The 25069-nt window shown below is 46.8% G+C and overlaps 1 long non-coding RNA gene across 1 annotated transcript in view; it reads right to left on the bottom strand.

Moving 5' to 3' along the window:
• Positions 1–23198, bottom strand: part of LOC105004038 — a 25395-nt gene extending 2197 nt beyond the window's left edge. The window contains exons 1-2 of the long non-coding RNA XR_827180.1: positions 22956–23198; positions 2970–3119 (exon numbers count right to left, since the gene is read on the bottom strand). This is a non-coding gene — a long non-coding RNA (uncharacterized LOC105004038). The remainder of the gene's footprint in view (positions 1–2969; positions 3120–22955) is intronic.
• Between the last annotated feature and the right edge of the window lie 1871 nt (positions 23199–25069).

Below are 25069 nucleotides of genomic sequence, written 5' to 3'. Positions count from 1 at the left end.
CAGGGAAGTCCCCACAGTGCCTTTTAAGACCCAATCATGGGCTTGCCTGGTGGCTCAGTGATAAAGAATCCACCTGCCAATGCAAGAGACATGGGTTCAGTCCCTGATCCGGGAAGATCCCACATACTGTGGAGCAGCTAAACGCGTGCCCCACAATTATTGATTCTGTGTTCTAGAGCCCAAGAACTGCAACTGCTGAAGCTCGCGTGCTCCAGGCTCTACAACAAGAGAAGCCACCGAAATGAGAAGCCTGCACATCGCAGCTAGAGAGTAGCCCCTGCTCACAGAAACTGGAGGAAAGCCCACATAACAACGAAGACCCAGAGCAGTCAAAAATAAATAAATAAAAAATTTTAAAAAGACCCAACCATGCACCATCATTTCTTCCACATTCATTTGCTAGAAGAAAGCCATCAAGTCCAGCCTCACTCAAGGGGAGGGCGAAATAGGGAGCAAAGAATATCAAAGGATTTGTGTACATAGTTAAAAATCACTATTTCCCTAAACATTAAAGGACCATGGATGAATTCCCAGAAAGTTAGTTTTGGTAATTACAAAGAAGGAAAAGCACAGATTTCAAGTCACATTTGAGGTTGATCCAAGGCCTTGCTTCTTTTCAGTTTGTGGGATTTGGGGCAAAATGATCATCTGTAAACCTTACTACTACTACTACTAAGTCGCTTTAGTTGTGTCCGACTCTGTGCGACCCCACAGACGGCAGCCCACCGGGCTCCGCCGTCCCTGGGATTCTCCAGGCAAGAACAATGGAGTGGGCTGCCATTTCCTTCTCCAATGCATGAAAGTGAAAAGTGAAAGTGAAGTCGCTCAGTCGTGTCCGACTCTTCGCGACCCTATGGACTGCAGCCTACCAGGCTCCTCTGTCCATGGGATTTTCCAGGCAAGAGTACTGGAGTGGGGTGCCATTGCCTTCTCCTCTCTAAACCTTAGTGTCTTCGTTTATAAAATGAAGATAATAGTAATTCTCTCATTGACTTACTATAATAATTAAATGAGATGACCTCCCGAGGGACAGATCCAAATTGTACAGGGTACTATGCTCTTATAAAATTGACACGGCCCTCTTTAAGAAAAGAGAAGGCAAAGTTACAATTAGATGTTAGGTGTAAAATGAACATTTATTTAGAATTAGAAATGGTAAAAAAAAACACACACACACACACATTTTCAAAGCTGGTAAGTACTAGAACTATCACAAAACCTAGAAAAATGACAATTAAAAAATTCAATTACCTAGGCATTACCTCTTTATCATCTTTCCTACATTTTGACTGCACATTTTTGACCACTTCTCAACATGACAAAGATTTTGTAATATTTTCCATAGTCAGGAGAGAAAGATAAATCAGTCTTTGATTCAGCTTTACAATTCATTATTTGTAATGTCAGGCACTTCTTCGGGGTTGTTGTCAAATGTGGAAAATATCATGTGTCTCTTATAGAGGTGCTCAGGGCACTTCAAAGCGTCTTGTGTAATGAATTGATGGCACCTGTTACCCAGGACCATTAGAGGGGTCTGCACAAGGGAGGGGCTTAAAGCATCAGCCTCCCTGGATATCTTCCCCTGGAAGCAGGCATGCATGCGGCAGGGAGGCTGGCGTGTATTAGGTGCTCAGGAAATGGGAAAAGCGTGGAGACAACCGTCATCCTCTTTCTCCATTGCCCCAGGCAAAGTCAGAGACTTCTCATCTTGATTTCCTCTTCCTCCTTCTCCAGGAGCTCCTCCAGGGCCCCTCAGAAGGCAGGGACAAAAATACAGCCCTTGTTATGATGGAGTCGAATGAACACTGGGCTCAGAATGAAAAGCCCTGGGTCTGAGTCCTGACTTTATCACTTACCAGCTGAGAAATTACCCAACCGTTGTGTCTCAGTTCCCTCATCTCTGGGGTGAACGCTGCTATGCCAGCTTCGTGGGTTGTTGCAGAGAATAATGGCAGGCTATAAGAAAAAGGGCTTTGTAAATTGTAAGCAGCTTCACTAAAGTAAAGTGTTTATTTTGATGTCTGGAAGTTACTGAGGAGCCAGTTTGGACACTATGCAATGTATCAGAATCTTGAATTCTTTGTTCTCTGTGGTCTCAAGGAGTTGGAAATTCAAAACGGACTTTCACCAAATTTGGCACAAAGACCAGGATAGCAAAATAGTGCACTCTTTCCATAGAAAGATACTGAGTCCCAGCTAGTGCCATAAGTTGTGCTAGAGATGAGAGTTCAAAGACGGACAAGACACACTCCTGGCCCTTTGTGGATGGGTAGACGGAATCCCAGACAGACATCTGCAGGTTACAGCCTCAGTGTCGCTGTGTCTCAGAGCCTCCTTCTGCCAAGGGGTGTGTCTAAATGCCCAAACAGCATGGAAACTGATGGGTGGACGCTTGCAGATCGTGGAGAATCCTTGCGCAGGTGTCCGACAGAACCATTAGGGAGTCGCAGGGAGGCCCTGCGGAGACTGACTGTTCTTGGGGGAATTTTCAGGAAGCTTTGAAGTGCCGCCAGGGCAAGGGAGGCTGCCCCATCCTGGAGGTGCATTCACTTGTAATTTACTCCTCCACGTGGGCTCTGGAGCTCCAGTCTCATAAATACATCACCCACGCAGCCCTGCCCTGTGAAAAGGAAGATGGACAGAGGAGGTAGGGCGGGGGGTGCAGAGGAAGAGGAATCCCTAAATTAAGAAGGTCCCTGGGAGTCACTGGCCTACAGACAGGACCGATCCCTCCCGTCTCTCTCCTTGAAGCAGAAATATTTCCAACTAAGATCACAGACTCCCTTGTCATAAAATCAATGAAACCACAAGGGAAAATGACCTCTCGCTTGACTGCACCAGAGATATCTCAAACGGAGCCATTTCCCCTCCTGCAGAAGCAAGTGTGCTGGGCTCGGAACCGGCATCCAGGCTCTGCTGCGGAGAATTTTTGATGAAAAGGAAATCAGGTGGGTTGGGAGCTTACTTACTTGTTTTACTTGCTGTGTTTAGAATGGTTTCTGAGCCACCCCTCCAGGGGAGAATTTTTCCTGGAGTCAGACCTGGGTCCAAGCTCCAGCTCCTCTAATGTCTGGCTGGATGTCTTTGGGCAAAATGGAATCTCATCCCGGTTTCCTCATCTAGTAAAAAAAAAAAAGAAAGAGGATGATACTGTAAGGTCTGCCTGCCCTACAGGGGTGGTGACAAGGTCAAGAGGTAAGTCTATGCAAATACCTTTAAACCACAAAGCTCTTGATAAACAACAAGTTTTATTTTTAAAAGGTAAAAGCCGGACTTCCCTGGTGGTCCAGTGGTTAGGAATCTTCCTTGCAAGGCAGGGGACGCAGGTTCAATCCCTGGTCGGGGAACTAAAATCCCACATTCCTTGGAGAAACTAAGTCCACAGGCCGCAACTAGAGGGTCTGTGAGCCACAATGAAAGATCCTACATGATGCAACGAAAACCTTGCACGCTGCAACTAAGACTCAACACAGCCAAATTAAAAAAAAAAAAAAAACAGAAGCACGAAATCCTGACAGTGTCCCTGGAAGAACTTCTTATGTTGCAAGGGACAGAGAACCTGTCTCAAACTGGCTCAAACCACTTGGAGCTATTACAACTTCTGCAACTGAAAAGGGCTGAGATAGGATTGATTCAGGTGATGATTACATTCAAGGAATGTCACCAAGGGCCAGCTCTTTCCCATCCCTGCAGGGACCACAAACCTCACGTCTTAACAGGATGTCATCCAGAGGAAGGGAGGTCCTTTGTCCACTAACTTCTGCTGAAGAGAGGTGGAGAAGAAGTGAGAAGCTCTTCTCTTTCCAAACTCTGCACACGGATCCAATTTCACTGGCTCTCTTTATGTTGTTGTTGTCATTCAGTCACTAAGTTGTGTCTGACTCTTTTTGACCCCATGGACTGCAGCACGCCAGGCTTCCCTGCCCTTCACTATCTTCCAGAGTTTGCTCAAAGTCAAGTCCACTGAGTTGGTGATGCCATCCAACCATCTCATCCTGTTGCCCCCTTCTCCTTCCACCTCAGTCTTTCCCAGCATCAGGTTTTGTCTCTTTACATAGCCAGGGGATAAGACACACCTGAAGAGGATCAAGGCCCATCCCTAGATGTGGGTGGCAGGATCATGATGCCAACCAAACCACACTTGAAGGAGTTATTTTATCAGAAGTAAAGTAAGTGGATGCTGAGTTGCAAAAACAGTATCAATCTAGCGCAGTCCATGCCCTTTAACTACTCAATAGCCACACTCACCTATATCCCCATAAATATATCTTCAAAAATACCCACTCTCTACATAAACACAAGCAACCTCTTTTCCTAAAGGGATGAGGTACAGTTTCACCCAGTCTGGTTCTCTGGAACAGAACCTTGCAAATGGAGCTCTTTTGGTCCTGTGTGGTCCAGTGAGGCTAAGTGGTTATATTTAACCACTGTTATACACGCCATAAACTGTAATGGAGAGAGAACAGAGTAATCACAGTAAAAAGTCTCATTTGGAAAATAAAAGAACAAGAAACAACTCTCAGTGGTCACTGTCCTTACATAACCCATGTCATACTGCGCAGAAATCACATGGACGTCCTGCCCTGGCAGCAAGTATGTATCTGCCCCAGTTCTGCCCTGTGAAAGGCTCCCCTTTGCCCTCTGCCCTCTGTGGCTCCTGCTTGTCACTTTGGAAAAGTCTCTTCTGTGAATTGTCCTTCATGGCCCATATGATGTGTGCATCATGAAGGATGCCCCTTTGGGGTTCAGCGCTGTTTTAGCAGCCCTCTTTCTATCATGTGAATTTGGGGGCTTGGAAATCCTTCTCACAGACCGTTGTGGGACAGGTTTGAGGTCTCTTTGGCAAAATGATGCCCTTAAAAAATTAACAGTCTGAAAACTATAAGACTCTGATGAAGGAAATTGAAGACGACATAAACAGATGTATGGATGTGAGAGTTGGACCATAAAGAGAGCTGAGCGCTGAAGAATTGATGCCTTTGAACTGTGGTGTTGGAGGAGACTCTTGAGAGTCCCTTGGACTTCAAGGAGCTCAAACCAGTCCATCCTAAAGGAGATCAGTCCTGAATATTCATCCGAAGGACTGATGCGGAAGCTGAAACTTCGATGCTTTGGCCACCTGATGCAAAGAACCGACTCATTGGAAAAGACCTGATGCTGGGAAAGATTGAAGGCAGGAGAAGGGGATGACAGAGGATGAGATGGTTGGATGGCATCACCGACTCGATAGACACGAGTTTGAGCAATCTCCAGGAGTTGGTGATGGACAGGGAAGCCTGGTGTGCTGCAATCCATGAAGTCTCAAAGAGTTGGACATGACTGAGTGAACTAAACTAACCCAAGGCAATCTATAGATTCAACACAATATCTGTCAAATTACCAGTGGCATTTTATGTTTTATTCTAAAATATTTATCAGTATTTCTTTTACATTTAGATTTCTTAAGTCATATGAATAAATTTTTCTGTATTATATGAGGTAGGAATTTGAGATTCATTTTTTCCCATATGTATAGCCCATTTAAAATGAATTAGATTGAAAATTTGGCGCAGCCCAAACACTAACTCCTTTCTGAACAATTCTCACAGAATCCTAGTTAAAATGAACCAATTAATGAATCATTTAAAATTAATTGGATGAATCTTTTTTTTTTTTTTTGCACAGCTCATATTTGCTAGTTTAGCTAAGTTAGTAAGGGAAGACCCTTCAAAACTGACAGATTTGAGCTCAAATCTGATAAATGAAAGGATGCCAACCATGAGCAGAGCTGGGGAAGAAAATTTCATGAAGAAGAAACAAGTCGGTAGGTAAAACTTGATACATGCAAGGGATGATGAGAAAGCCAGTGGGGCTGGAGTGTGATGCTGCAGAGAATCGCAGGGGTTCATTCTTTCAAATGTGAGGTCCAAGGAAAGAGAAGCAGGCTGCGGTCACCATGAGACAATGGAGCAATGCCTGAGATTCTGAGGGAAGTTCTCTCTGTCTAGAGTGAGGGCGCAGGGACTTCCCTGGAGGTCCAGTGGGTAAGACTCCTCACTCCCGATGCAGGGTCCTGGGTTCCATTCCAGGTCAGGGATCTAGATCCCACATGCCGCAACCAGGGGTTTGCAAGCTGCAGCTAAAGATCCCGCGTGCTGCGACTAAGATCCAGTGCAGCCAAATAAAAAAGAAAGAAAGGAGGAGGGAAGAATGACTGGGCACAATGAAAATATTTCAGACTCAGGCGAACTCAGTTACCTATAAAGCAAGTTTTCTTAGGATCTTTATACCGCAGTCTACTCCAAGGCAAGGACAAGAAGAGGACAAGGGCCGACCCAGGAAGACCACATGGACCACACCACTGCGACGGCAGTGTGATTTCCCTGGAGAACACTCTACGGGCCCCAGCCGCTTTGGAAGAAGTTTGTATTTGCGGCTTCCGTCTGTCTCCCTTCCAGTCCGTGTTCCACAGTGTTGCTCAAGCAAACTTGATCGAGTTTTAACATCCATCAGTTTAAACATCCTCCAATCGTTCCCTCTAGGTTTCAGAATAAAATCCAACTTTCAGTGTGATAGGAAGGCCCCTTGCTTTTGACCCCTGCCCATCACTCACACTCTGGATGGCTGCTCATACCCTCTGCTCCAAGCATCGGTCATCCACAGACTTCTTACAGCTCTCTGCCACTTTGGAGCCTTCATACCTGCTCCTCTCTCTCTGCAAGGAAACCCTTCTTTCCCTTCTTTCCCTGGTAGATTCTTCCTTTTTATTCAAACCTTGGTATCTTGGGGGGAACTTCCTTGACCACCTTGTGATCCCCTCCTCCCACCACTGGTTCAAGTCCCCTTGGTTTTACCCCCAGGATTTCTCTGTGTTACTCAACCTCTAGTACCAATCTGCCTGTTGACTTTTTGTTTATTTAATCTTCTCCTCACTATATGATAATCTCCTTGAGAGTAGATTATTTTAATCATTATGGAAGTTTCTCTAATGGCTTCCCTGTAGTTAGCCTGCTTAGGTTAAAATTTCTGCTGCAAGACGTCAAGAACAGACTTATGGACAGGGGTGGGGAGGAAGAAGGAGAGGGTGGGATGAATGGAGAGAGTAACATGGAAACATATCCCTTCTCCAGGGGATCTTCCCAACCCAGGGATTGAACCCAGGTCTCCCACATTGCAGGCAGAGTCTTTACCAGCTAAGTCATAAGGGAAGCCCAAGAATACTGGAGTGGGTAGCCTATCCCTTCTCCAGCAGATCTTCCCGACCCAGGAATCAAACCGGGGTCTCCTGCATTGCAGGCAGATTCTTTACCAACTTGAGGTATGAGGGAAACCCCAACATATACGCTACCATTTGTCAAATAGAGAGCAAGGGAATTTGCGGTGTGATTTCAGAACTCGAACAAGGCTCTGTAATAACCTAGAGGGGCGGGAGAGGGTGGGAGGTGGGAGGGAGGTTCAAGAGAGAGGGGACAGATGTATGCCTATGGCTGATTCAGGTTGATGTGTAGCAGAAATCAACACAATACTGTAGATCGATTATCCTTCCATTAAAAATAAAGTAAAAAGATTTCTACCGTGTCACTTGCTGTGTTGTCTTGGGAACTCTGAGTCTCAGTCTCCTCACTTGCCAATAGATGTGATATCTTTATCTGCAGCATCTGGCAAACAGGAGGTGCTCAGAAGGTTGTGCAGAATGAATCCAGACAGATGGGCAGAGTTCCAGGGTGGGCACCTCTTGGCAGGAGAGGAAGGGTGACTCACTCCAGCCAATCTTCATTCCTTCCCTCCCTTCCAAGGAGGAGGGCTCAGCTTCCTCTCAAGGACCGTTATGGCTTGTGAGGACTGTGAGGAAAATCTGAAAAATGCAGGCTCTGTTCTTGTTCACCCTTATCCATGGGTTGACCTAAGGAATTCAGGATATTTCAGAGGGCAGAAATTTCCCAAACGTGTCACTGTCTGACCATTCTTAAGAGGCTGTCTATCTATGGTGTTACTTTGGGATTCAAATTTCCCAAGATGTGGATGTCTTAACGAGAGGCTGCTGGGAGGAAGTGGAGGGATCATGTACCCATTCTGCAGATGGTAAAACCTCACATCGTCTTCAAACTCCTCAGAGCCCAGGAACTCACCTAAGTTGTCAGGAATCTACAGAGAAGAGGTCCCTGGCTCCCAGGTGTCCCCTCTCCTCCAGCTAAATGATTCTTCTCTTTCTGTTCTTATGGTGGGGGCAACATCCCCAGGGGGCCTTTCTACTTTGAATCAGTTTCTAGAAGCAAGAAAGAGAGTTGACCCTTCTCAATGCAGTCACAAGATATGAGGCAGAGTCGAGAATGGATTGCATGGACTTCCCTGCTGATCCAATGGCTAAGATTCTGGGCTTCCAGTGCAGGGGGCCTGGGTTCGATCCCTGGTCAGGGAGGTAGATCCCACATGCTACAACTAAGAGTTCACATGCTGCAATGAAAGCTTCCGAATGTCACAAATAAGGCAGCAAAAAAAAAAAAAAAAAGATTGTGAATTGGTACATGAAGATTCACTTGAAGATTATTCACAACAGTCCCAAAGTAGAAATCACCAGAATACCCATCAGTGAATGAATGAGCAGATAAATAAAAGCAGAAAAAGGAATGGAGTACTGACCCATGCTACAGCATGGAGGAAGCTTGAGGGCCTCATGCTAAGTGAAAGAAACCAGACAGAAAAGACTACATGCTATATGATTCCCCTCATGTGAAGTGTTCAGAGTAGGTTAATTTGTAGAGACAGAAAGTAGGTTAATGATTGCTTAGGCCTGGGGGAAAGGGTGGACACTGGGAGCAATGACATGTGGCTGCTAATAGGTAGGGGGGTTTCTTTGGGAGGTGATGAAAATGTTCTAATATTGATTGTAGTGATGGTCGCACAACTCTGTGAATAGACTGAAAACCATTTAATTGTACACTTTAAATATGTGAACTGTATCTGAGTAAGTGAAAGTGTTAGTCACTCAGTCTTGTCTGACTCTTTGCGACCCCATGGATCGTAGCCCACCAGGCTCCTCCATCCATGGAATTCTTTAGGCAAGAATACTGGAGCGGGTTGCCATTCCCTTCTCCAGGGGATCTTCCCGACCCAGGGATTGAACTCAGGTCTCCTGCACTGCAGGCAGATTCTTTACCATCTGAGCCACCAGGAAAGCCTATATCTCAGTAAAGCTGTTAAAAAGATGTGGATCTAGGGAAAAGAAGCGAATGGCTTCTCTCAGCTATGTGCTCTTCCATGTATCTACTCCGGCAAGCAGTTATCTCGTAGGGAAAGAAACAAGATCCTAACAGTGGGTTTGAGACAGATTTCTGACCATCAGTTCTTCCTTTCCCTGCTCAGCACAGAATAGTCAAGTATCAGAGTGGGCTGCAGCTGGGTAGCCTTTAACATTCATTTTGCATTCTGAATTTCTCCATTTCCTTCCTTCTTCCTTCTTCTCTTCAGGGACCCCATTGTCCTGCGAGGGGATGAGGCGGACCACAGCTTAGATTACAGAACTGCGACAGCCAGTCTGTCTGGAAAGGGCATTGAGTACAACACCGATTCAGGGAACTTTGAGTGCATGTGGATTCAAGATGGTCCTTCAGCTTTTCTCTGTGCAAGATGCTGTAAAGATGGTCCCCGCCTGTAGAAAGCTTGTGGTCAAGCAGAGAGATTGGCCAGTTCATGTCAAAAAAAGAGCTCGGAATGCAGGTAAAATTCCTGCTTTCTTTCCGATGAAATATTAAACTTGAGGCTGCCTGTGGGAGGTCAGCTGTGGCTAGGAGGTACAGCACTAATCTTTTCATGTTTGTCACCAAAATTTGTTCAACGTGGAAAACTTGCTTTTCTTACAAACGAACACTGTTTTCTGTCCCATTGAACACTGAGACTGTGCGCCTCAAAGCAACGTTGATCCAACTTTAAAAGCTAGGAGACGTACGGGAAAGTGGCATTCGAGCCAAGGAAAGCCACAGAGTATTCCAAACTGCTGGAGTATTCCAGAAGTTTACCTTGATTCCATAAGAGGTACGACAGGGCAGGAACAGCTGGATGTGTGCAGTGATGTGGAGCAAACCAGGGAGTTGAGTTAACCATTAGGGCTTTGGCCCCTGAAGACTGTGTCACACCACAGATGTTGAGATTGTGCTGTAATAATTGCTGACTTGTTTCATGTTGCTTTCATATCCCTTGAAGTATGCCAGCCCAAATTCTAGTATTTGACATAGCTGAGAGAGCTAGCGATTATCTACTTATTTCCTAAAGTCCCTTTTGATTAAGATTGTTGGGTAAAATACAGGAAGGGCTTCTCTGGTGGCTCAGACAATAAAGAATAAGCCTGCAATACAGGACACCTGGGTTCAATCCCTGGGTCAGGAAGATCCTCTGAAGAAAGGAATGGCAACCCACTTCAATCTTCTTGCCTGAAAAATCCTATGTGTGGGGTGTTTTTTTGCCTTTTAAACCTTATTTTTAAACTTTTCATCTTGCATTGGGATATAGCTGATTAATAGGGCTTCCCTGGTGGCTCAGATGATAAAGAATCCACCTGGAATGCAGGAGACCTGGGTTCGATATCCTGAGTTGGGAAGACCCACTGGAGAAAGGAATGGCTACCCACTTCAATATTCTTGCCTGAAAATCCCAGCCCATGGGGGTCACAAAAAGTTGACAATTGAGCAATTAACACTTACTTACTTAAATTAAAGGCAATCCAGTTAAATTTGAATTTCAGAGAAATAAGTAATTTTTTAGTGTGTGTCCCACGCAATATTCATTGATCTGAAATTGAAATTTAACTGGGAGTCTTCTATTTTTATCTGCTAAATCTGGCAACCTTACCTCTGATTCCCTTCTAGTCACCACAAAAATGATAAATGCAGCCCCACTTCAGGGCGAATATTTTGTGATGTGCACCATCTAGTGGTTACACGAAGAGGAAACAACTTGAAAACTGCAAACCAGAAAGCTGAAGAGAAACAACTAGGCTTAATTTTTTAAATTCTTAAAGAAGTTTTTTTTACTTACTTCTTTGGGTGTGCTGTCTGTGATCAGGTTAACCCCTTAAAATGTCCAGCAAATATCTGAAATCCTTGGTAAATTGGCCAATGTTTAAACAGCAACCCTCCCTGGGCTGAGGCTCTGGGCTCCTCCGTTAATACCTAAAGGCAAACACCCAGACCTTGTCCTGGTCTGTTGTGGTCCCCAGCGTTCCTGGTGATGCTTTACAATAAGCATGTGGCATCCAGCCATATCCATCAGGTACAGTAAATGTCAGGCTGGTGCAATTCTATTAAACCCAGCCAGGCCTGCCTGAAGACTGGAGGAAGCAAGTATTTCCTGTTTACTATTTTACCAAGAGAGTACAGGGCAAGTGCCAAAGGGAACTGGTCTGATCTGATGGGCCTCTAGCTGCACGTTGCTATCACTTGGGGTGTTTTTTGCCTTTTAAACCTAATTGTTTTTATTTTTTAGCTTTTTATTTTGTATTGGGATATAGCCGATTAACAGGGCTTCCCTGGTGGCTCAGATAATAAAGAATCCACCTGGAATGCAGGAAACCTGGGTTTGATACCCTGAGTTGGGAAGATCCACCGGAGAAAGAAATGGCTACCCACTCTAGTATTCATGCCTCAAGAACTCCATGGACAGAGGAGCCCAGCGAGCTACAGTCCATGGGGTCACAAAGAGTTGGACATGACTGAGCATGCATGCACGCATCATTGATTAATAGTGTCAACTTAAGAAATAGTCACAAGCTAAAAGCTAAGAGCTACGTTTTATTTGGTGGGAATTTTTAGGACTTCAAGCCTGGGGAGACAGCATCTCAAGTGACCCTGAGAGAACTGTTCCAAGGAGGAGGCGGTGGGGAGGAGTCAGATTATATAGAAGTTTGCAATGGGAGGGGAGGGGGTGCTGGAAGGTGGGGAGGTGGAGGGGGTGTGGGAGGGCAGCTAGTCTGAACATCAGAAGATTATTGTTAAGGAAAACCAGATATCTCAAGTTAAGGAATTTAGCGCTTTTCTATGTATGGGAAGATGGCTAGAGTCTGGGCTTACTGAAATCATGCCTTTCATATGCATCTCAGCTATCTGGGGCCAGTATCCAGTGTGTTCACATCCCCTCAGCTCCTTAGTGCTCACTGTAGGGAGTGGCTGCAGCTCTAAGGCTGCTAGATAGCAGGCATTGTTCTTTCTGGTTGCCCTCTGGGCTCAGAAATTCACTTTCGGAGGGCTGGAATCGCTGATGCCTGCGACATCCTTATTTATTGACATGGCAGGAAATCCTCCGTTTCTCAATAGTGTTGTGATAGTTTCAGACAGACAACTCAGCCAAAATAAACATATCCATTCTCACCTGGTGGTGCTAGTGGAAAAGAACCCGCCTGCCAATGCAGGAGACGTAAGAGATGTGGGTTCGATCCTTGGGTTGGGAAGATCCCCTGGAGGAGGAAGTGGCAACCCAGTCCAGTACTTTTGCCTGGAGAATCCCATGGACAGAGGAGCCTGGTGGGCTATAGTCCATGGGGTTGCAAAGAGTTGGACACGACTAAGCGACTGAACATTCTCACCGGGGGTGTTTTTAAAAGTCCCAGTGCCTGTGCCTTCCCACTTCAGCCTCTGTCTTTCCCTTCTCTTCCCTTGCCCTTCCTTCTCTTCTCTTTTTCTCCTATTTAAATCATGTGAGTTTATACATCCACGTGGGGTTACTCTAAAGACCAAGCTGACAACAGTAAGAGATGGTCAGATTTCCGAAAACTGAAATCAGATTTCACCCTAGAACTTGAGATATTTTACGGACAAAACCTCAGCATATTCACTGAGGCCCTCTCTGGGTTCTTTTGCTTTACAGACCAGGCTGAAAGGCAAAGGAGCTTCCCTGCAGCCAATTCAGTGTCTGTGGTTCTGTGATTTCATCATAAATGCTCCTTACAAAATGATATAGAAACTCCACTGGCAGTTTAGCCTGGGAGAAAATTCCAGAGCTCAATTTGTTCTCTGAATAGGTTTTAGAATAAACCTGAGGGGGAGAGAGAATTTGGGGGATAGAAATTGAATTTCATAATACCCTCCAAATGGACAAGGTGTCTCTATCATAATAACAATTTTAATAGTGAAAACTAATAACAATTTTAATAGTGAAAACTAATACCTGCAATTTTTGATGGTCCCTTATTGATCAGGATGGTTTGCACACACACTATCCTCTTTAACTCTCAGAGCAACCCTAGCTGGCTGGGGACTATATCACCATTTTGCATGCATGCATGCTAAGTCGCTTCAGTCATGTCTGACTCTTTGTGACCCTATGGACTGTAGCCCGGCAGGCTCCTCTGTTCATGGGATTCTCCAGGCAAGAATACTGGAGTGGGTTGCTGTGCCCTTCTCCAGGGGATCTTCCTGATCCAGGGATTGAATTTGCATCTCCTATGTCTCCTGCATTGATAGATGGATTCCCTGGTAACTCAGCTGGTAAAAAAAATCAACCTGCAATGCAGAAGACCCCGGTTCAATTCCTGGGTTGGGAAGATGCTGGAGAAGGGATAGGCTACCCACTCCAGTGTTCTTGGGCTTTCCTTGTGGCTCAGCTGGTAAAGAATCTGCCTGCGATGTGGGAGACCTGGGTTCGATCCCTGGGTTGGGAAGTATTCTGGCCTGGAGAATTCCATGGACTGTATAGTTCATGGGGTCGCAAAGAGTCGGACACGACTGAGCGATTTTCACTTTACGACTAGCACCACCTGGGAAGCCCATATTACGCACAAGCAAACTGAGGCTCAGGATTGGTGTAAATATTTCCTGCAAGGACACAGCTGGTGAGCGGCACAGCTGTTTTTCACACCCAGCGTTCTCTGACTGCAAATCCTGGGCTCTTCCTGCTCTGATATTCTGCCAAGACTACAATGCATAGTGCTGCAGATTCCTTTGCCTTTTACTCAGGCTTATGATGGAGAGCTCTCTGCCAAGTCACTCACATGTCAATGACACTCCATTGCCAGCCACAGCCGCCCAGTATGTTGAGGCCCTTAAGATTTTCAAAAATATTCACTTCCTTCTGGCTGGGTCAAGGAGGTCAAAAGGCAGTTTTGGTTTTTATGACACTTACCTTTGGGTAGCTGAGTCACCTTGGGGAGACTTACTGGGGCTTTGGTGAGGATATTAAAGGCTGTCTCTAAGGATCTGTGGAGCCCTCCCTGGAAAGAGCAACAGGAAACAACCACTGGTGAAAGGAATAGTGGAGATAAACCAACCCAGAAACTGTGTTGCAGAATCAATTCATTGCTCCTATCTGACGGCCCCTCATGCTGAAATGTCACCTCCTCTGGGAAGCCTTCTGGGATCTGCCTCTGTCCCAGGCCCATGTCCTTCTCACCCCACTGCCATTGACACTGGCCTCTGCTCTCCTTCTCAGCACACACAATCAGAAGCGGGAGTGTGTGCATATACATCTCTTTCCAGAGTGAATCTGTGGGTGTCCAGAAGAAGGGGTCCCAAGGAGCAGGCATAGGTGGTGGCTGGAAGGAGGCAATTTTGCAAGACTTTGCTTGGTGATTCAGGGTCACATGGATTAGTCACTGGGGAGGGTTTTGAAAATCTTTACAGTGTCCTGGTACGGTCAACCTTGTCTATGTCACAGCCTGTGGTTTTCCAGAGCACACTAGGTTTTCCCAAGCACCTTTAGCCTCTCCTCTGTGATCTGTCATAGGACTTAACACACTTACTCTTTCATTCAACAAGTATTTCTTGAGAGCTTGTTAGGGCCCAGGCACTGTGCTGGGTGCTGGAATCAGTAATGAACAAATCTGGACTTTCCCTGTAGTCCAGTGGTTAAGACTCAGTGTTCTAAGTACAGGAAGCACAGATTTGATCCCTGGTCATGGAACTAAGATCCAGCATGCCGCAGGGCACAGCCAAATAATAATAATAATAATAATATAACCATCAGGGCTCCTGTCCCGTGCAGGTTACTGACAAGGGGAAAGGCTTACAATCACCTGGACTGAAATGTCTCCCACAGGACACCAAGCGCTCCTTGAAGAAACAGACTAAGTTGTATCTACTTTTTAACATTTTCATTGTATGTTTCAGTTTATTATGTAGTTCACACATCATAAAGTGCACCCTTTTAAAGTGGACAGTTGAGTGGTTTTATATATTCACAAGGTTGTACAACCATCACCACTGTCTCATAGCAGATCATTTTCATCAGCCCCACAATAAACCCCACGCCCATTAGCAATCACTGGTCGCCCTCCCTGCCCCCAAGCTCTGGAAGCCATTCATCTGCTTCCTGTCCTCTGGGTTTGCCTTTTCTAGACATTTCACACAAATGAGATCATGCAATAATGTGGTCTTCTGTGAGTGACTTCTTTCACTTAGTGTAGTATTTCCAAGGCTCATCCATGTTGGACCAGGGCTCCATTCCTTTTTATGGCCAATATTATCCCACTCTGAATATTCCACCTTCTGTTTGTGCAGCCATTGGTGGCTCAGTTCAGTTCAGTCACTCAGCTGTGTCTGACTCTGCAACCCCATGGACTACAGCATGCCAGGCTTCCCTGTTCATCACCAATTCCCGGAGCTTGTTCAAACTCATGTCCATCGAATCAGTGATGCCATCCAACCCTTCTCCTCCTGCCTTCAATCTTTCCCAGCATCAGGGTCTTTTCCAGTGAGTCAGTTCTTCACATCACGTGGCCAAAGTATCAGAGTTTCAGCTTCAGCATCAGTCCTTCCGATGAATATTCAGGACTGATCTTTAGGATTGACTGGTTTGATCTCCTTGCAGTCCAAGGGACTGTCAAGAGTCTTCTCCAACACCACAGTTCGTGGGTGGCTAGACTGTTACTTTAAAAAAAAAAAATCCGTTTACATTTAATGTAATTGTTCAGAAGGTGGGATTTATGTGTGCCAATTTGCTGTTTAATCTCTATATGACATACTTTTTTTTGGCGCCGTGCTGCCTGTGGGCTCTTAGTTCCCTGACCAGGGGGTGAACCCACACTCCCTGGATTGAAAATATAAAATTTTTTTAAAAAATAATTTTATCTATTTATTTATTTTTGGTTGTGCTGAGTCTTCATTGCTGTAAGCGTTTTTCTCCAGTTGTTGCAAGTGGGAGGCTGCTCTCTAGCTGCAGTGCAGAGCTCCTCATCTTGTGGCTTCTCTTGTGGAGCACCGGCCGTAAGATGCTCGGGCTTCAGTAGCTGTGGCACGTGGCTCTGTATCGTGATCCTGGGCTCTAGAGCACGGGCTCAACAGTTGTGGAGCATGAACTTAGTTGTTCTGCCATGTGTGGGGTCTTCCCAGATCAGGGACTGAACCCACATCTCCTGCACTGGCAGGAGGATTCTTCACTGCTGAGCCACCTGGAAATTACAAAATCTTAACCCCTGGATTGCCCGGGAGTCCAGTGACAGTCACTTTTGAAGTCTGTACTTTTCGCTGCCTTCCTGCTCCCTCTCACCCTGTCCTCTTGCCTGCCTCTCTCCTCTCTCCTTCCCTCCTTCTCTCCCTGTTCCTGTTTTCCTCGCTCCGATGCTTGTTACTCCACACATTATGAGCCCTGTGATTAAACATCTCAGAAAGGTTCCAATCATAGGGACCATTTTAAAAATTGTTAAGTAAATGCTTTACTTTGAAATAGTTTTAGGTGTATAGGAAGGCTGCGGAGATGGTAGAGAATTTCCGCACACCCATCCCCCAGTTGTCCCCACTGTTAACATCTTACATACTGTGGAACATTTGTTCCAACTAAGGAGTCAGCATTGTTACCTTACTATTGACTAAACTCTGCCCTGTATTCAGATTTCGCTATCTTTTCCCTGATGGCCATTTCCTGTCCTAGGATCCCACCCAAGACACCTCACTGCATTTAATTAACATTGTCTCATTAGACTCTGCTCATCTGTGATGCTATCTCAGGCTTCCCTGTTTCTGATGACCTGGCTGGCTTTGAGGAGGACTGGGACCGTTCTTGGTGGAATGGCCCTACATTGGGGTTTGTCTGATGTTTTTCTCATGGTGAGGTGGGGTATTATGGGTTTGGAACAGGGGGATGACCACCAAGGTGACATAAATTGCTGAAAAGCCCCAGAACTAAGAAAGGAGACTAGATTTTTCAGAATTACTCAGAAAAAGCAGGGAAACTTGACTTTGAACACCTTCAAATGGTAGAAGTGCTGTGTGGGAGGATTCCCTGATCTTTTTTCCAGAGAGAGTGCTAGGCTGCCTGTCCTCAGGGTGACGAGGAAGTGAGTTTTTATCGGACGTGTGAGCACAATGTGACACGTGGTCTCTCTCCTGTCGGCGCTACAGTGACCTCAGGTGAGTCGAGCCCTCTTTCTCGGTTTCTGTAGGACTGGGAAGTTCAGACCCACAAAAACTCCAGGGCCTTTTCCACTGAGACAGTTTATACTCTGAGAGATGACCCATTGGTCCCCGCAACATCCGAGCGATTTCCAAAATTTGGCTTCCCGTTCTTTCTTGTCAGTCGCAGGCTGTCTGTATTCAGTTGTATCTTGTTCCCAAAGGATAAGCCCACCCCAATCCTATTTTTTTGTTTGTTTCCTGATTCACGTGTCCGTTTATTTCTGTCTGGCTGCATGGGGCCTTCACTGCTGTGCTTGCTTCTCTCCTGTTGTGGCGAGCGGGGGCTCCTTTCTAGTTGCGGTGCCTGGGCCTCTCCTTGCGGTGGTGTCTCTTGTTGGCGAACCTAGGCTCTAGGCACATGGGCTCAGTAATTGTGGCTCGAGGGCTTAGCTGCTCTGTGGCATGTGGGATCCTCTGGGCCCAGGGATCGAACCCGTGTCCCCTGCACTGCAAGGCAGACCCTCAACCACTGGATGGCCAGCAAAGCCCCCAATTCCATTTTTAAAACGTTTCTTGCAGACAAACACACTGAAAAAAGCCAATCCAGCCCTTGGCCCCCAAGCCACACTGAGGGGCCCCGTGAGCGTCCCAGAGCAGCAGTGCCCGGGGGAGGGGGGAACCCCACGCTGGTCTCCCTGCTCCCCTGCTGACACAGCACGAGGCCCAGAGGAGGGTCACAGGCACATCCACAGCCTCACGATGCTGGACGCTCTTCACCCCAAGGGGCTGTTTTGGTTCAGCAGCTCCCGGGGCTCAAGTAAGTTAATCACTGATGACGAGAGATTAATTTGTAACTGCCCGGCAGACAAGATAGTTCAGATTCCGGTGGGGCGGCACTGAACTGTGACGTGGGCATGTCTCAGAAACTTGGCGCGGAGGCTGAGAACTTCGGATCCACACCGCTTCCTAGAGGCCACCCCTCATCCCTCCAGAGGGAGGGGTGGTGTGCCGAAGACTCTCCCTTCCTCTCTGCAGCGTGTGCGCTGGCCTTAGAAAACCTGTCCACACACTGGCCAGGCTCAGTAGCAAAGTCCAGCTTACTTTTTAAAAGTTATTTATTTTTAAAGGTATTTATTTGATCCGTCAGTTAAATACATCTTTTTTACATCTTTTTTTTTTTTTTTAATATTTATTTGGCTGCACTGGGTGGCGGCACGTGGGATCTTCAATCTTCATTGCGGCCTGGGGCTCTTGATCTTTAGCTACGGCATGTGAACCCTTTCGCTGCAGCACGTGGGGTTTAGTTCCCGGACCAGGGATCGAACCCAGGGCTCCTGCGTTGGGAGCACAGAGTCTTGGCCACTGGACTACCACGGAAGTCCCAAAAAGTCCAGTTTGAAAAACCCAGATAAGGGGGAGCGTCTGCTTACCAACCTAGCCAAGGCCTGTGGACCAAACCTTGTGGGAGGGGAGGAGAGGAGGGGATGAGTAAGGAGAGAGGAGGCGATGGACGAATGTGGAAGGATGGATGGGACCTCAGGGTGGTAGGTGGTGGGTAGTGAGAGATGTTTCCTACAGCCTGAAGCCCCCAGCTTGTGGATTGCAGTCACTCCAGGAAAGCCAGGTCATTGAGGGTCTGCTCTCCCACCCCAAGAGCATCCCCTCTGTCATTCCCAACCTTAGCTCCCACCCCAGCCCCCATTCTGGGCCCAGGAAAGACAGATGAGTCATGACACGCAGGTGTCCTGGGGGCCTGACCCTTGTGCTCCAAACATCACTTCTATATCAAGTAAAACGACTCTTTCCTGACACCCTGGACATCCATGGCCACAGATGTTGGCTGTGGGTGCTGCCATTCGCCAGTTTGAACCATCTCTTCTTTCTAACCAGGACAGTTTGGAATTCTCAAGTCAAGCCTATTTATCAAGACAGGCCCTGGCAATAATGCCCTGATGGCCTTGGGCTCAGAAGTCTATTCTTTAATGCCACAGTCTCACTAGAGAAAGAAGATAAGAAAAAGTGAGTGAAACCCAAAGTAGGAATGGGGCCTGCATTAAAAAAAGGGGTGCAGAGGAAATTCTCTGAAGGCTGCTGGAATGTGGGTTCCCTACCCAGAAGGCTCTGGAGCTCAGTTGAGTAGTGGGTGATTTGTGCTTGACTTTTTTTTTTGGCCACACCACATGGCGGGATTGTAGTTCCTTGACCAGGGCTCAAACCCAGGTCACAGCAGTGACAGCAGCCAGTCCTAACCACTGGACCACCGGGAACTTCCCTGGGCTTGATTTTCTACCAGGTACTCAGCATCTGTCATTCTGGTTCAATCCCACCACCCTTGCCCATGAGTGTGCCCCATGCAGTCTCCTGTCTCTCTTTTGGTTCATGCTGTTCCTTCCGCCTGTGAGGTCCTTCTCTCCTTTTCCATGTCACTCACTTTGATCAAGACCTGGCTGAGGCATCATTTCCACCAGAAAGCCTTCATGAGCCTTCAGGATGGCTCTCGATTCCCTCTCTTTTGTATCTAGGCTTCCTTATACCCATCACAACCACATCTGTGGGTTCTCAACCATGATGGGTGGCTTGGAATCACATGAGGCACCTTGCTAAACATACAAATACTGGATGCCTCGGTAAACTTGGAAAACTGTATTTCTTTTTTTTTTTTTTAATGAGTTTGGCTGTGTTGGGTCTCAGCTGCAGCCCTTGGGCTCTTCGTTGCCACGCTCAGGCTTGTGGTGTGTGGCTTAGATGCCCTGTGGCATGCGGGATCTTAGATCCCTGACCAGGGATCGAACCTGCATCCCCTGCATTGGGGGACGCAGTGACTGGACCACCAGGGAAACCCCAGAAAGCTGTATTTTCATTAGTCTTTGTGTGTGTTTTGGATGCCAGGCCAGGGTTGGGTGTTTCTTCTCTAGTCTTTGTCCCCTGGGCCTGGGCACAGGGCTGAGGTCATGCAGACTGCATGTCCCTGTGCCCAGACAGCCCCTGTGGTTGTTCAGTTGCTAAGTCATGCCCGACTCTTTGTGACCCCATGGATTGTAGGCTACTAGGCTCCTCTGTCCTCTACTATCTCCCAGAGTTTGCTCAAATTCGTGTCCATTGAGTTGGTGATACTATCTAACCATCTCATCCTCTGCCCTCTTCTCCCTGGTGGAAAGGGCTGCAGAAGTGCAAGACCCACGCCCTTTCATTCACGCTTCATTCATAGTTCCTGCCCCAGATGCTGTGCTGGGGATCCAAGAGCAAAACCCAACATAGTCTGCCTCGCACAGCTGACAATCTGGTCAGAGAGACAGATGAACCAAATTACCTACACACATCTTATTGCAAAGTACAACATGAACTTTATAGAGGGAAAGCAGAGCTGCTCTGAGAACCCGTAACAGGGACTCTATCATCAGCTGGGAGGTCAGGGAAGGCAGGGTGGAGCCCTACGTGAAGGGTAGTGGGGAGCGGTCCCACTGGGTTCTTCCCAGTGGTCTTTTGGGAATTGACTGGGAGGCACTGGGGGGTCCAAGCCCCTCCAGATGCTAAGATGGTTTCCAGAAGGAGCTTCTCCCCACATTCACCCCATGACCTTCCTTTGATTCTGCCTTTCTGCTCTCTCTTCTTGCCATGAGCTCTGGAAAATGGTGTATTTGTAAGCAGGGGTTAGGCTGTATCTCCAAACAGGGGCTGTCTGCTAATATCTGCAATGATGTTGCTGAATTTCCAAAAGGTTCACCTCTCTTTGACCCAACATAATCATGTCATGTACTGGACACATGGCTTGGCTAGGGAAGGACAGGCTCCCCTCCAGAGTCCCTCCCCACTCATCAGCGGAACACCCTTGTGCAGCGAACAACACAGGCAACCTTCCATGGTCGGCTTGCTGCCATCTCAAGCAGGACATTCTTGCTTCTTGGCTCTCCCTCGTAGCTAGAAGATTCCCTTTATCCCAGAAGGAGATAATTGCATCTTCTGTGACCATAACTCTATTTGGTCATTTAGACACAAATTTATATATATTTTCTGGAGGACTGGGTGATTTTCTTATCTGAATTGAAAAGAGGCTTTCTTTAAGTATGATCCAAGAGAGCTCTTTCATATGGTAATTCACACACACTCTCTGGCAGATAAGCCCTAGACTTGGCAGAAGGTTCAAAGCAGAAACTGTGTTCAGATGAGGCCCATGGACGTTTTTGATCTGATGTGCTTTTGCCACTGACGTTGGGATGATTCTGGCCTCTGAGTGGCAGTGGGCCTCAAACACCTGGTAAAGGGAAATCTTTTTAAACAAAGTCCGAACCATGTAGAGTGAGTAGAGGAGTCCTTGTTACATTTGGGAGCTGGAAAAAGAAGCATTTTCTGGTGGAAGTAACTCATGTCACAAGCTGGCTAAGCTGGAGTGGCCCTAGAGAGTCAGCTCATCTCTTCCTGTTACCAGTGGGGAAACTGAGGCTTGGAGAGAGAACACGGATTAGCTTAGGTCACCGACTGAGTGGCAGAGCCAGGCTGACCCCTCACAGGCACTTCCTTCTGCACCCGAACCCTGCTGATGGCCAGCAGTGGCCAGTGTGAGGATGGAATGAGCTATGTGGGTGACCGTGTGTATGGGAAGGTGAGAGGGGACACATGGGCTGGAAGACAGGGTGTCTCACCAGGTCTAGTGGGACCCCCTCCTGTTTCAGATATGGGAAGCCGCTTTTCCTACTTAGGAAGGCTTAGGGATAAGCATCACCTACAGGATGGGGCATGGGTTTCCCTAGCGGCTCAGATGGTAAAGAATCTGCCTGCAATGCAGAAGACGCAGGAGACACGTGTTCGATCCCTGGGTTGGGGAGATCCCCTGAAGAAGGGAATGGCTCTCCACTCCGATATTCTTGCCTGGAGAATCCCATGGACAGAGGAGCCTGACTGGCTGCAAAGGGTCGGACATGACTGAGCGACTAACACTGCTGCTAGTACTACAGGAGAGGATGCTGGCAATCGAGTGGGAACTGGGAGGGAAGAGGAAGGGGGAAGTGCGCCTTACAGACACCAGAGAACGACGTGTGAGCCACGTGCCGTGTGACTGTTTCACAAACGGCTGTAGTACTACTTGGAGCTGGAGGAGGATTGGCTGTCATCAGAGTGATATGCTCCCTCGGGCACCATATCTTCCCATGTCTGACCTGTGTGAAGACACTTCTGGTTGTGCAGATAACTTGAACTTCCTGAGCACCCACTAGCTGAGCAAACTAGTGAGTGCTCAGTAGAGATCCTGTGAAGGAAGGGCACAGAGGAAGGGTACATGCTTTCTCCTTCAATTCCCCTTAACGATAGCTTCGAAAGGTATGATTCTCTCTACGTACCAGATGAGGAAACAGAGAGGCTAAGTTTCCTGCCCACGTCACACAGCTCAGCAGCAGCAGAGCCCAACTCCCGCGGTTCTGTTTCCACCAGCGTGCCTCCCCTCAGCTTCCACTGAAAATGCCTTTCCGAGCCTCCAGGCCCTGCCGCCCCTCCCCAAAGGACAGGCAACAGAACCTGAGTGCCTTTGAGCAGAGGCAGGGTGCCTCGTGCATTAGCTCTGATGTGGGGAGGCGTATGTTGGTGGTTCAAGCATTTGAGCACTTCCAATGCTGGAAGTGGGAGTCTCTCTCCCCAAAACGCAAGGTCGGCAGACACTGGGGGACATACCTGGGTGTGTTCGTTTTTCACTCCAAGACCAGCTTGTTTGCAGCAGGCCCAAGCTCCACCAGTATGCCAGGACCCTGTTCTGATGGAGACTTAGAAAGTCAGCATACACATCTCCACTGAGGCTGCTCCTTCTTGGGCCTGAGAAATCCAGGGACCCCCTCTTCCCTGCTCTTGTCTCCTGGTTCCTCTGCTTCTGGTGATGAGGCAGGGACAGCTTGGAAAGAAGGCCTTCATCATTTCTGTAGTGAAACTGTCCCAAGATTTTGGCAACTGTGAGTTTTTTTTTAAATCAATATTCATTTCTCTAGTGAATTTCAACAAGATTAACTCTAAAAAAATAAAATTTAACATTTCCATTCCCTGTGAAGGGTGTTGGTGGATATGGAAAGAGAAGTTCTAAAGATGAAATTGCCTAACTTGGAAGGGCGCATTCAGGAGTCCTGACTAGGGTGAGGGTGAGGAGATCTACTCTGTGGTCCTGACTCCCTCCTGCTGCCTGTGTGTCTTGGGCAAGTTGCTTGACCTCTCTGGGTCTCCGTGCTTGCTAAGGACTCTTTCGGTGCAAATATGTTATTATTATAAATAGGGAAAGAATTCTCTCAATTGTGTAGTTCCTTTGTAGAGCTGACTTTCACACATTTGCCGTGGACAATGGTACTTGAGTTATTTCCAATGGTGACTCTAGGTCTGTGGGTTTGTTAGGTCCATCAGGCTGTAGCGTGCGTGCTCAGTCACTTCAGCCATGTCTGACTCTTTGCAACCCATGGACTGTAGCCTGCCATGCTTCTTTGTCCATGGGGTTCTCCAGGCAAGAATATTGGAGTGGCTTGCCATTCCTCTTCCAGGGGATCTTCCCGACTCAGGGAATCAAACCCGCATCTCCTGCATCGCAAGTAATTTTTTACTCACTGAGCCACCTAGAGCCATATGCATTTTACATTGTAAAAATACTTCCTATTTGCTTAAATTAAAATCCTGGACATAAAATATGGTGCACACATTTCATGCTCTATGATTTCATGTATTGAAATCATACAGAGTCTGTTCTCTTATCATTGTGGAATTATGTTAGACATCAATGTCAAAAGATTGTTTTATGTCCCTGGCTATGTTCCAGTGTTTCCTAATTTATAGTCCATGGAAATGTGAATAGGATTTATATCCTACTGTGGTGTGAAAATTGTGTACATCTTAATTATGTTGAAAAAAAAAAATCCTAGAGGTGAAATGGTATGTCCAAATTGCTCTGAATTGTAGCCTCAAAACTAGAGAACCAGATCATGTGGTCCAAACTCCTCAGTTTATAGGGGTGAGGGCCCAGCATCAAGGAAGGAAGAACCCCAGGACTCAGGGAGAATTTTAACAGAAGTGAAGCTAGAACCTGGGTACCATCACCCCCAGTCTAGGGCTTCACTTATGTCCTCTCTGTATGCATAAAATCAAGTAAAAGCCAACTGGAAGAGTAAAAGGATTATAAATATCAGACTGTAATCTTAAGAACAACCTTAATCCATGTAAATACAGGCCCAGAGATTTCTATTTGTATTTTCAGTTTAACACACATCAAAACCCCATCGTCTTCAGACACCGCTATGCTATGCTATGCTATGCTAAGTCACTTCAGTCGTTTCCGACTCTGTGCGACCCCATAGACGGCATCCCACCAGGCTTCCCCGTCCCTGGGATTCTCCAGGCAAGAACACTGGAGTGGGCTCAGACACCGCTATGGACATTCTATTTGCATTTCCTGAAGCCACCCCAGTGAGCAACTCTGAAATAAATTAAAAAGAGTGGTCAAGCCTGAATGCACACCGAGGTTTCCATGTGCTCAGCTCAGCAGATTCAGGTATGACCCCTACAGAGCTTGGACTCTGGACTGGCACTAACATTCTCTACGCTCAATGACCATTTCACACAATGAATTCATCTGTGTAATTGTGCTTAGCTGTCCCCAGATTAACTCCATGTTTGCATGAAGATCAAAATGCTTACTTTAAAAAGTTTGGTTTTCTTCCATTTCTGTCTTATCTGGTGAGGTATTCATGCTTGGAATTTCTTGGGCTTTTCTTTTTCGAATCTCTTCTAGGGATTGAGACTGTGAGGGTGTGTGTGTG

This window comes from Bison bison, unplaced genomic scaffold (genome assembly GCF_000754665.1).
Source record: "Bison bison bison isolate TAMUID 2011002044 unplaced genomic scaffold, Bison_UMD1.0 scf7180017864472, whole genome shotgun sequence".
In the NCBI taxonomy this organism is placed as follows: Eukaryota; Metazoa; Chordata; class Mammalia; order Artiodactyla; family Bovidae; genus Bison; species Bison bison.
The sequence above is the reverse complement of the archived record's forward strand: the minus strand, read 5'-3'. Positions and strand labels throughout refer to the sequence as shown.